Genomic DNA, 13,192 nt, shown 5'->3' with positions numbered 1-13,192 from the left:
TCGCACTTCTCCAGCCCCTGTGTGAAATTGTTTAAAGATGCCATTACAATTGCTGCAAGAACAAAATGGAACACCACTAGCGACAAAGAGCAAAGCCCCAAGCTCAGATTCACAGGGGTAGATACCCACATTGCTAAGGTAGAGATGCTTAGAGGAAAATCCAAAACGGAGACCCCTCGAGGCTCTCCACACAGTAAGAACGGGGTTTCTTCTCTTTACCCTCAACACACTTTACAATGCTGTGCCCCATCCTAGCCAGAAGCTCCGTGTTTCCCGTGTTCTTGGACGTTTGCCTCTTCCTTATTTTTTCAGGACTCGTTCTAAATGTCCCCTTCTCTAAGAAGCCTTTCCTGGAACTTGAGAGGTAGCTCACGTGGTAGGGGTTCGATTCCTAGAACCCATGTAACACATAAAATTAAAAACAAACAAACAAACAAATGCCCTTTGTTCCCTGCTGTAGTCTTAAAGCCAGAACGGGGCCAGGCACCCATGAGTTATTGAGTGGACCTGAGTCTCCTGAGATGTGATCCAGTTTAACTAGAATGGAGAAAAGAACGTTAAAATTCAAAGGAGCTTTGCGTTTTAGCAAGTCAGCGATGACACTGTGCTTACTACCCTCACTTTGGGAGAAGGAAAGGTAATTCCTCCTATGAGGCTGCTGAGAGGAAGAGTAAATAATACATACAAAAAGTAAATGATTTATAAACAGAAGCACGCCTCTCTACAAGCAAGCCACCCTAGGAAACTGGTCTCTGTGATGCCAGTGTCAATAAAATTAAAGAGATGAATCCATAGTTACACTCTAGTATACTATTATACTATAAACAATATACTATATATAATTATATATATAGTTAGACTCTATTTTTCAGGAGGTTTCTCTGGGTAATAGCTCTGTCTGTTCTACAATGTGCTTTTTGAACAGCCTGACCTCAAACTCACAGTGATCCTCCTGCCTCTGCCTCTCTAGTGCTGGGATTAAAGGCATGTGCCACTACCACCCAGCTTGTCAGAGAGTTTTTTTTTTTTTTTTAACTATCTGGGTTTTGATAAGGAATCTGAATGCTCCCCCTTTTTTGTGTTCACTACAAGTGTTACTTCCTTGTCCTATCTTAGCTAATTGATACCCCTGGTTAATTAGCAAAGCTTTCATAGCTTCTATCATGGAAACATGGAGGTCTGTAGGGGGACATTTCACACCCAAACCACAACAATCAATATTTTGGAAATACATAGTGTGCTGAACATGCTCAACAGTGACTTATTACATATTTGATTCTGCTAACAAATAGTTTGTAAGTGTTTTCATTCATACACACACAAAAAAATAGACATGTTAATTAGCTTGATTAGGCTAATTGTTTGACAGTATTTCACATAGTGATTCATTACATTCTAAACCTTAAATATATGCAGTTTTATTTGCCAATGAGATTCCCATAAAGTTGAAAAGGAAATAATAGAGAACACAGGAACACAGATGCCTACCTACTGCCTTCCAGGCATTCATCAGGAGATTCCATGCAGCTCAAGGGAATAATGACCCTGAGGATAGGTAGACAGAAATTCCCCAAACTACAAACCAAAGAAGAAGACATAAAAATGCCTCCCAAAGTACAGGAAAACTAATTCTGTAGCGTTTACAGTATAGACTAACAAAAACTGACAAAAGTCATTTGCCGTAAAATTGCACTGAAGAAAAATTTACACGATTTCATGGGAAGTCTCTTATCTAACCTAAAACTATGTCTGCACAAAAATTAAGGTTCATTGGAAATCATGAAAACAAAAATAAAAGTAAAGCTTTCTCTAGTTGTTTTTCCTTTAACAGCTTTCTGGCTGGGAACCTAAACAGAGCTGCCCAAGAGCCGTACCCAGCAGACAAGAGCTAGACGTTCAGGGAAACGGCCCTGGGGATGTGTTTCCAAACTCCAAGCCTGGCCCGGAGTTTCAAGTGCAGTTTTCTCAACACCTAAGGGATAGTTTTGGGTTGCAGTGCTGAGGAAATGGAGTCTGTGTAGTACTTTTCTGTCTAATTAGGTACAAATGTCAAAGAGAATGGAATGCATAGGGCGGCGGAGAGAACTCTGGGAGTCTAATAAGAGCAATCCGATTATGGGAGAAGAATGGAATTTAAAGTGCTATCATCCTGGCCACCTCCACAGGCACCTCCTGAGACCTAGATGCCAGCATTCGATCAAGGAGGAAGGGAATTTTGCAGCAGCCAGGGCTGGAAAAGGCATTTGAAATGCCTAGAGAATGCACAGCTAGCCCTTACTGTTTGTTCTCTTGTTCCAGTCTGAAAGAACTACCTGCCAGTGTAGCAATAACAGCAGAAGAAGCAACGAAAGATGCCTTGAAGGCAGTCTATGCGAAGGGAACCTTCAAGCAAAGAACCCAGCATCCTACCTCCCCTCCTAACATTTGACCCCAGATGTGGATGCAATTATAGAAGTTTGTGGAAAAGTAGGTTAAATAAAGTTCCAGTTTTCTGTCTATGGGAGCCAAATGGAGCTGCCCCAGAAAATCAGAGAGTGCCAGAAAAGGAAAGATCCAGAAAAACAACCCTGGAAAATTGTTTACATGCTCTCAGCTCGTCTGTGAACTGCACATTCATGAATCTGATCATAATTAGCCAACAGAAAACTTCAAGAATATGATGACCAGATGAACCACTGGGCAGGTTCCAGAAAGAACACCAGTACATGTTGAATGCTCTAGAAATCTAGCTGACATTGGAAACCACAGACCAGAAAGGGTGAGACAGAACTATACTCACACCTAACTCAGTCAATTGGCTGTGACAATAAAAAAATATCCAAATGTCCACAGGCTTTATAAAAAGACCCAAGTCTCACTCAACATTCCTAAAGCAAGGGTTGGAGAGATGGCTCAGTGGTTAAGAGCACTTGCTACCTTCCCAGAGGACCAGAGTTCAGTTCCCAGCAACCACATCAAGTGGCTTACAATGCCCCCTTCTGGCCTTCATGGGCACCTGCATACATGTGCACAGATACAGAAAACACACACACACACACACACACACACACACACACACACACACACACACACCTTAAGTAAGTAAAATAAAAACCAAAATTGCATGCCATAGAAAGATCTCAGGATAAACCTTGAAAAGAAAATCAGTGGGTAAAAACTAACTTTAAGATGACACCAATTTCCATTATTGTTGAAGATGTGAAAAGTAATTTTTGTACAGGTGCTAACACACAAAGAATGAAAATGACAGTTTAAGAGCTAAAATACATAATAGCAAAAGTTCATTGGAGGAAAAATAGCAGAATTCTGATTGACAGAAACAACCTGAGACACAATAAGAACAATGAATTCACTTAAATGTTCACAATAAGGTTAGCGGGTTTGGTCACATGAAATTGTGGCTGACACTAATACTCCCTTGATACTGCCTGGAATATCTACATCCTGTCCTTTCCTTATTATCTTTTTGGAGTTGAAACTGTTGGCACAGAGCTGCATTGACACACAGACACAAACTCCCCTCCTTCAAACACTGAATGTAGCTATCCTGTAGTCCCAGGTTATACTTTGTTTCCATGGCCCTTCTACTAGAACAGTATGCTTTTCTGTCCATTGGCTCAAGTGGCCTTTCCATAAGAATTCTGGCCAGGAAAGAGGTATCTCCAGGCATGGCAATGCTGCTCACTGGTAATGTGCTTGCCTAGAATGCACAACCCCCCATAAACAAGGCATGGTGGTGCATTCCTGAAATCCCAGACCTTCAGAGATGGAGGAGGATCAAGGATAATCTTCTGATACATTTTGAATACCAGGACAGCCTGGGTTACTGGAGGCAATGCCCTCCCCAACCCCTCCCCACACAATTTAATTAATTAATTTTAAAAGGTTAAGAAAGGAAAGAAAAAAAAAATGTCTTCAGCATAGTTATGTCATGAATTAGGGCCACATAACCTCATTTTTGTTGTTTAGTATTATGTTTTATTTGGGGGTTTTTTGTTTGTTTGTTTGCTTAAGAAAATATAGCTTAAAGCAAAAACAGGAAATGCACACTCACCGAATTATTTACTTGCTTCTGAAAACATAGTAGCACCTCCAGGCTAGTGGGACATTCATTTTTCATTTGCTTTATTTTTGGAGGAGACAATAATACCTCAATATCCGTCACGTGACCTGGGAGTGCCAATAAACTTTCAGCACTCCATTTCATTTGACCGACTGTAGAACCGTTCAAACAAAACACAGCAAGCTGCCTCCTGACGCCATGCCACAGGCTTGGATCGGAGTGTGGCACTGGGGAAGAGTCAGCCACCAAAGTTGCCATGTCCCTGTGTCCCAGGACAAGGAATTGCACTGGGAACACATGGTGAGAAATAGAAACCGTTTACTGAGAAAGACAAAGTAGCCACATGTGGTGGAGGTGTGTACCTATTAATCCCAGCACTTGGGAGGCAGAGGCGGGTGGAGCCCTGTGAGTTCAAGGGCAGCCTGGTCTGCAGAGCGAGTTCCAGCACAGCCAGGACTGTTACATAGAGAAAACTTGTCTCAGGAGAGAGAGAGAGAGAGAGAGAGAGAGAGAGAGAGAGAGAGAGAGAGCAAGAGTGGGCTATGAACAGGGAAAAGACATCTTGTATGCTGTTTGCTGTCTGTCACACATGTCGGGACTGGCTTCTTTCATGTGTTTATCCTGATGGTGCTCTCTCTAGCTTCTCCTTTCTCGCCGCATCTAGCCAGACCTCTAAGATGACCCCTGTGACCTCCCCAGTGCTGATGCCCTTGCCAAGATCTGGGCAGAGTTGGGTCTCTTGCTCTTGCTGCGTCCATGGCACTACATATTGCCCTAAAGCCAAAGGCTCCGTCATCCGGAGTCTCTCAGGCCTTCTGCTATCCATAGTCACAGGTAGAAGTTCACACAACACCTGTAGAGCTAGGACAATGTCTCTCTGGGCCATAACCCTCACTGTCCTCCCTTCCTTTCTCTTATTAGAACTTGTTTCACTTCTGTGATTCAATCTGACTTCTTTCCCTCCCTAAAGAATCATAACCAGTTCTCTGACTTGAAGCTTGTGCTTCGTTGTATAGCAATCCTTATAGAGAATCAGAATTTTGATCACTGAAAAGAGCTGCTGGCTGCCTCCCAATGTGTTCAGGGAAAGGGACATGGCAAGCTCTTGGGTCAGGTTAGCTATCGTGTCCCTGAGAGTCTTGAGATATTCTTTGAATATGCAGTGTTGGTATTGTGTTCCTGAAACCCTACCTACTAGAAAGTCTAATACGACGGGATCACAAGTTCAATGCCTGCCCGGGCTATGAGAGCAAATTCCTAGCCAGCCCAACTGAGACAGTAAGGCTATCTCTCAAACGGAGATATGCTTTTTAAATGGGTATGGGGTGTAGCAGGGTTGTAGAGAACATTTGTAACATGCACAAAGCTCTTGGTAAAATCCCTATTAAAGCAGAGAGAGAGAGAGAGAGAGAGAGAGAGAGAGAGAGAGAGAAGGAGGAAGAGGAAGAGAGTAGGAGGGGAAGGAGGAAGAGGAGAAAGAGGAGGAGGAGAAAGAAGGAGAAGGAGGGGAGGGGAAGGAGGAAGAGGAGGAGAAGAAGAAATAGAAGAAGAAGGAGGAGGAGGAAACAGACCCTTTGCATGGTCGTAGTCTTCATCACAGTAGTTACTTTCTCATTGGCAGCGGGTACTATCTACCTCCCAAGGCTACTCCCACTGTACCCCGTTAAACACTCTCTGGGGTGTGAAGCCAGTGAACGAGAAGGCCTGTGTGCTCACTCCGCTTCATGATTTCCGTTTTGAGACAGGAAGGGAGGCTCAACAAGATTTGTGTTCCTTCTTTAGACCCAAAGACTTTGATAGCAGTGAGGCTCATGGGTTCCAGCTGATGCTCATAGGGTTCAGATGGGATGAAATCCATGAACCACAGCCACCAGAATAACTTGTCGTCTAACAAGATGAGCTGGAAGCCACGCGCTACCTTGTAATGGTCAGCTCGGTTACTGGCGAGCTTCCCCAAGCTTCCTCACTGTGGTGCTTTGGTACATTCTAGCCATACAGCTAGCACAGCAGACACAGCCTTGGCCTCCCTTCTCTCAGCTGACAGCGGATCTTCCCACTAGCCTTGCTCCCAGCTTCCGCCTATTGGCCCCTCTTGCATGGGTCGCTCTGACTTTGAACCCCAGGCTAGGGTTCCATCCATACCAAACCTCCCTTTCTCACACGGGTACATCAGCTTCAATGTCTCAGACAGACCCAGCTTCAATTTCACTTTCTCAAATGAATTGCCGTGATTTGAAATATGTGTGTGTGTTTAGCTTCCTCTGCACGATCGCCTCTTCAAGGCCTCTCCCTTCATGCTTCCCTGGGCCTATTACTCATCCTCCTACCTCTGCCCTGGCGGCAGTCCTGAGAGTACCACTCTCCTCCTTTAAACCTCACTTCAGAATAGACCAAAGGCTCTCAAAGGCATCCCTGTTCATGCCCTGCTATTTTCACTCTGTCTCTTTAGACTTCTGTCCTCTAGGCAAACCCATCTGCTATTAAATGTCAGGTGCCGGCCAGTGTTACCAATTCATAACTTCCTGTCTTATGAGAAGAAAATTAATGGATGGATGGGCGAGGATGCTATTTAGAGGAAAACGTTTAATGATTTTCCCAATGATACATGGTTAATAAGGGACACATTTAGGTTTGTACATATGTCTAGATGACCCCCACACTCCACAGCCTTTCCACTACACAGGTTCCTCGGCAGCATCAGTTACACAAGCAGAATTAAATTTCAAATAACAATAGCCAAAAAATGGATGCATTCACATTCCTCTGGCAGCTCCTAGAAGACTCTGTACAGCATTCTGGCTGCACAGGGATGATCCCTTAGTAACTAATGGGTTATAATAATAATTCTAGAAATAGGAAAAACATGATAGGTCATACTCCTCATTATAACTGGGGACTCCAGTGTCCAGGGAGGCATCATAGCTTGAACTGTGAGTCCCAGAAGACCTGCTTAATTCCCACATTTCTAGCAAGGAATGATTCTATTCAGAAGACTTCATGTTGAGCTTCAAGCTCCCAAGTGGAGATTAACGGATGGCCAGCCTCGGGGGATCTCTCTTAGGACAAACCCACCCCACTTGTTTCCATCCATGCCCTATTGCTTCCATCCCCTGTAGTACCAAAGCCAGGCCTCTATGGTGGGCGTGGTGATCCAGGACACTTGGGAGGCAGAGGCAGGCAGATCTCTGTGAGTTTGAGGTCATCCTGGTCTACAGGGCGATCTCTAATCCAGCTAAAGCTAAAAAGGAGACCCTGTGTGCCACCCCCCCTCTCTCTCTCATACACATACACAAAATAAAGTAGTAATAATACGTCTTCATCATCACCAGGATCCTCTTCTCATTCTCTGTCCCTCTGTCCTTCCACAGACCCCTTCCCCTATCCCCAGCAAATACACATTCCTCACAGCCTCTTTGTCCTTAAAACTCACTGGCACAGACACGTAACCCCTCTTCTCTGTGGTTCATTCCCTCCACTTTATCATCCTAACTGTGACATTTCTTGTTTTACCCTTTATGTGGCAGTTGCTTCTTCCTCTGTTCCATGTGTCTAAGGGCCGGGCAAAGAGTGGGCATCCCACCCAGCGTGCTTTCCTTGAAGATTCAAGCAAACATTGGATGAGAATTTCATCCTAACACCATGAAGTGAACCTGGCATCTACCTGTCCTTGTCCTAATGGGTGCGCAAAGGTGCTGGCTGGGTCAGCCTCCCACCAGCTCCCAGTCCTTTCTCTGACACATCCACAAGGGCCTTCCAAGGGACGTTTTCTTCCCTCTACTACACCAGTGTCTTTCTCTTCTGGATCCTTGCCGCCGCCTGTACACAGCAGACTCTAGGACTTCCTATATTTGAAAAAGATGCTCCCTTGAGCCCAGGCTATCTCCTCCAGGTACACCCTCATTTCACAGCTCAGTAATTGACTTATCCGAAGTCATGGCATCAGTACATTATTTTCTTTTTCTTTAGAGATGTATTTATTATGTATCCAGTGCCTTGTCTGCATGTACCCCTGCAGGCCAGAAGAGGGCACCAGATCTCATTCCTGATGGTTGTGAGCCTCCATGTGGTTGCTGGGAATTGAACATAGGACCTCTGGAAGAACAACCAGTAACCAGTGCTCTTAACCCCTGAGGCATCTCTCCAGCCCCCAATACATTATTTTCTTAACAACAACAACAACAACAACAACATAAATCCACTTCTAAAACTACTCTAGTCCATGGCCATGAACCATCCACAGTGTTGCCAAATCTAATGGAGTCTCACCTGCTCTTAGCAGGTACTTCCTTGAATTAGGCACACCTGCAAGCCCAGGTGTGGGCTTTTGAGATTGAGGCCAGAAAGCAGGTCCACAGAGTTTTAAAGAGATACCCAAGGAAACAAGCAAGGAGTCTGCTTACTGCCAATGGTCTTTGTAGTTGCATGGTTGAGCTGTTCTTCCTCCCCTGGATTCTGGGACGGACCTATATGACCTGCTGGAGAGAATACAGAGCAACTGAAAGGCTGTGGATCCAGAAGGCTAAGTTCAGAAGTTCTAGCAGCTTCTTCCTGACACACCAAGGAGATACCTCTGTTTTGGGAATGAGACAGAAGCCCTGTGTGCATGTAAGAGGAGATGAAGAGCTGTAGGGTTAGCTTACAGCAGTTCATGGCATCTGAGCTGTGGACCTTGTTGCCCAGTGCAGCAGAAGCCTAATTATTTCCCACTGCCCTGTGCCCAAAGTGCAGCCATTAGGAGAGTGGTTGACTGTTGACTTTAATCATTGCATTTTGAGGTAGTTTATTAAGAAACAAAACAAGGCAAATATCACTGTGACCAGTACAGAAAGTAACTTGGTAATACTACTAGAACAAACAAAAAAATTAATATAACACCCTTTCAAACCTAAAATGCCACTCCTTGGAATCTCTCCCAGCAAAATCAAAGCATCAGTCTATAGAATATGAGATGATGTATGAACTATGCAGCGTTGATTTGCAGAGAAAAAAAAAAGCCAGAGGCCCACCACTAGAGAATACTGAACATAGCATGGTAAAGCATGTAGTGAAGAAAGGCTCACGTGATGTCAGCTGTCTGGGAGGGATTCCACAGTGAGTCAGAAAGTCAGATGCAGAGAAATATGTAAAACATGATCCTTTTTTGTAAAGCAAAGAATGAAGGAAAAGGTCACCACACGCATCTGCATGCCGTATTTCATTAAAATCAGGCTGTAAGACATATGGCAGTTTCAGAGACGTTAAAATGGGAAAAATAATTACATCTCAGATTTGATGTAGTGCACCGTGTACGCATATCTTATGGGCTGAAAAAAAGAGAGACAGAGAAAGTCACACTACAGATGCAACTTGGAGGGTATTGTGTTTAGAGGATGAAAAGTAAAGAGAGGGAAAGCTCAAACCCAATAATGTTATGTTTCTATAAGATGTACGTATTTTAAAAGAAATTAGACTAAACGAGATATCTGTGTCTCTGATTAACTTAAAGGACTGCTTGTGTGTGTCGGGGGGGGGTTGTTAAATAGAGTCTGGGAGATGGATCTATGGATATGAATGCTTGCTGACCAAATTCAAAGATCGAAATTCAGATGTTCAACACCCACATTAAAAGTTGGCTGTGAATTCATTGGCCTGTAATCCCCAGAGCCTTGATGACGAGCTAGCATAGCCAATTAGAGTGATACCCAGGTTCAATGAGAAACATTGTCTCAAGAGAATAAGGCAGAAAGCAATAACAGAAGACACTTGAAGTTTGCCTTGGCTTCCAGGCATGTGTTTGCACATGAGTGTGCAAATGCATGCTTGTATACATACATACACACACACACACACACACACACACACGTACAGGCGTGCATGCTCTTTTAAAAAGTGGTCATATAAAAATCAAATTATAGTATGAATCTACTTGGGCAAACCCCTAAATATACAAAACAGATGTGCTCATATCTTTATGATCATGGAAGAAAAGATTGATGGAAAATACACTTGAGACTGGGCAGGTTTACTCTTTGTATTGTCCCAATCTGTGTCCAGCATTATTACTTTATGATGTAAAAATGCAAAGATGACTGAAATTGACAGAAATTGAGAGGAAGAAATATATCATGTTGCCTCATTCACTAAAACCCCCTTGTCAATGCCATTGCCATCATTTCATGTCCTCCGTAAAGGAGCTGGCTCTTGTTCCTTTAGTAGTCCACGGACAAGTTTAACCAGGTAGTCTACCCAATTTACCTGTCTTAGGCTATCTTCAGCATTCTTGCTGTCTTAGTTACTTTGTTCAAGCATTAAAAACTAGTTGTCCTGGCAACCCTTAAAGGCTTTACTCAGATCTTAATAGGGAAGAAGTTAGTATCGTGTTACCAGAAATGAGTACCATGTTACTAAAGTATTGCTAGCCTGTTCAACTAAACTTACCCCCTCCTTCATGAAAAGTTATTAAAAGGTCTTAAAAGGTTATTAGAGTCAATAGAACCGGCTGATTCTCCTCTGAGTGGCCTCCAGCTACTTGTCCCATGACATCATTTCTCTCCCCAAGGTTCAGGTGGTTCATCAGTAAAGAGATGGAAATACTAGCCATGCCTATCTCGGGCATCGATTTGAAGCCTAAATGAGATGTCAGAAAATCAAGTTGATGTGTGATATGTGAAAATACCAGCCGAATTCTAGAAGACGTGTTAAAGAAACAGTGGATGGGAGTGAGACTCTCAGACCAATGTTTTTGTTTTGTTTCGTTTCGTTTTGATTTTGTAACCACTGTCACTGGGTGACTATAGTGACTCCAGGTCACACTTTGCAATGTTTTGCCATAAAATATAAGAGTAGGTTTCATGGTTTTCTCTAGTGCTCTTATTTCTAATACAGAAAATAAATTCTCAAACCTATGAAACCTATAGAACATTTACACCATTTTTGATTTGAATTTCTTTGGGAAGAAAGAAAAATTCTTGAATTCTTTAATCATCCACATAAGGCAAATATTATTTTAGCTAACGCGCTTCACACCTCTGAAAACACAGAAGTATATTTCGTACTAAGTGATAATGAAAAAGTATTTCAAGTTCCAGCTAACAAATGAAGATAAATGCGTCTGTAATTCTCTTTCCATAAAAGTACAGAGCCTTCATTTATCTTCTGGGATGACATCCATCCCTTTAAAAATATCCCCTTTATTAGATGCATTTTAGTGGTTGCCCGTGCCTCTCCATGATTCTTACATCTATTATAAACTGTCGAGCCCCCAAATCTCTCAGCCGAGACTCTGTTCTGCTGAGTTCCTGCATCCCTGCCACTGATGGATGGGTCTCTTTCTAATGGAGCTGCCATGGGAGCAAAGAGGCACAAATTGTACTTTGCCCCTGTTATAACTGTGCTCCAATAGAATTCTTGCCGAATACTATAATTCACATCTGCCTCTGCTCACTGAAACGTGTGATTTACTCTATAATGGTGTGTTCCAAAACAAATACAAACAAAACGTGATCGCATCCGCGCTAACTTCCGAGCTTCGTGTTTCGTTTCCTTCCTCGCTGTGCCACTTCTTTGCTGACAGTGGTTTCAATCTATCCCATCACCAATCTATTCCAAAAAGAGGCAGTGGTCTGACAAGACACTCTGGTGGTAATTGACTTTTACATCAACTTGAGGAGGCCGTGGTGTGTCCAGATGTTGAATCAAGCACAGTTCCATTTATTCTGGATGCGATAAACATTTAATTTGGTGATCGAAGGAGAGACACGGTGTCCCCTGTGATGTGGCTGGGCCCCATGCAACCAGCTGAAGACCTGAGAAGAACAGAAATGCCAAGTCATTTGTGGGACCCACATGATCTGCAAAAGCAATCTTCTCGCCGCCTTTTCACTCTTTGGCGAGTGGGTTACGACTGCAAACATGTGTAGCCAGATCTGCTGAGTCCCCAGCATGCTCAACCTCAGTGCTACTCCAGGAACCTGGGGCAGGGGGTTCCTATCCATAACAGGAAGCAGGAAGCAGAAAGCTCAGACTGAATGGGAAGCTGATATACCCTCCCAAAGCCTGGATCTTGGGGCTGGCCTCCACCAGCTCAGGTGACCCTGCTCAGACAACCCTTGGTGGTGGTGGGGGGTGTGGAACACCAATGTCACAGGCACCTGGAGTTGAGTGAGTAGCAGATGGTGCTGCAGAGACTCATGTTATGTCGGGCCTGCCTTCATACCCCCTCCCAAGGTCCCATTGCTGCTCTGTCCTTTTCTAACTGGTGTCCCCGGCCAGGTGTCTCCTCCTCAGCTTGGCTCAGGGAGGAAGGGCCTGCTGTGCATCCACATGGGGGCTGGCCTGGGTACCTAGGCAAAGCAAGTGCAGCTTGGGTAGGCTGGCCAGCACTTCCCCCTATAGTCCCTAAGTTTATGCAGACTCCTAAACAGTGCTAGCAAACTAGGCTCAAGCACAGGAGGATGATGGTGGTGACATCCCACATTCCAACTCTAATACTATCTTAGAAAAGAGACCATTTCTACACTTCTGTGCATAACAGAATCATGTGGAGGGGATTTCTCCCTCCCTCCCGCCCTTCCTTCCTCTTCTCTCTCTTCCTCCCTCTCTCTTTCTTCCTCCCTTTCAATTTAAGGGATTCAGCCTTAACTGCTAGAGCGACAGTTACTCTGTGGGATGGTCAGGACCGTGCTTTTAAATATTTCTGGTTGGGTGTAGGGGTACAAATCCGATGTCAGTGCCTGGGGGAAAATGCCTCCTGTATAGATTGGCTCTCAAGAGACACTTGACTCTCAAACTGTAGTCAGAGTTACCTAAGGGCTGGGCTTCCCCCTGCCCCAGAGTATCTAACTCAGCTTGTTTGAGGAAGGGTCCAGCAATCTGTGTTTCTACATAGTTCTTATGCATTTTCCTTCTATTAATCCAGGCCTGGGACTAGCGGGTTAGGCTGCATTCTTTGCTTTCTGTATGCCTGTCTGAATCTTCATCTGCTTCGAGTTTCCATCCTTCTCCGGAGCCAGCTTCCTGATTAGTCTTCATCCTTTATGCCTCCATTCGCCTCTCCTAAAGCATTGCTTTCCTGTGTGGGATCCACAGGATTTTGACTTCTTAGAAGTGTACAGGGGTAGGTAGGAAGAAAGTGGTTTCCTCTGCTTTTGT

This window comes from Phodopus roborovskii, unplaced genomic scaffold (assembly GCF_943737965.1).
Source record: "Phodopus roborovskii unplaced genomic scaffold, PHOROB, whole genome shotgun sequence".
Lineage (NCBI taxonomy): Eukaryota > Metazoa > Chordata > Mammalia > Rodentia > Cricetidae > Phodopus > Phodopus roborovskii.
The sequence above is the reverse complement of the archived record's forward strand: the minus strand, read 5'-3'. Positions refer to the sequence as shown.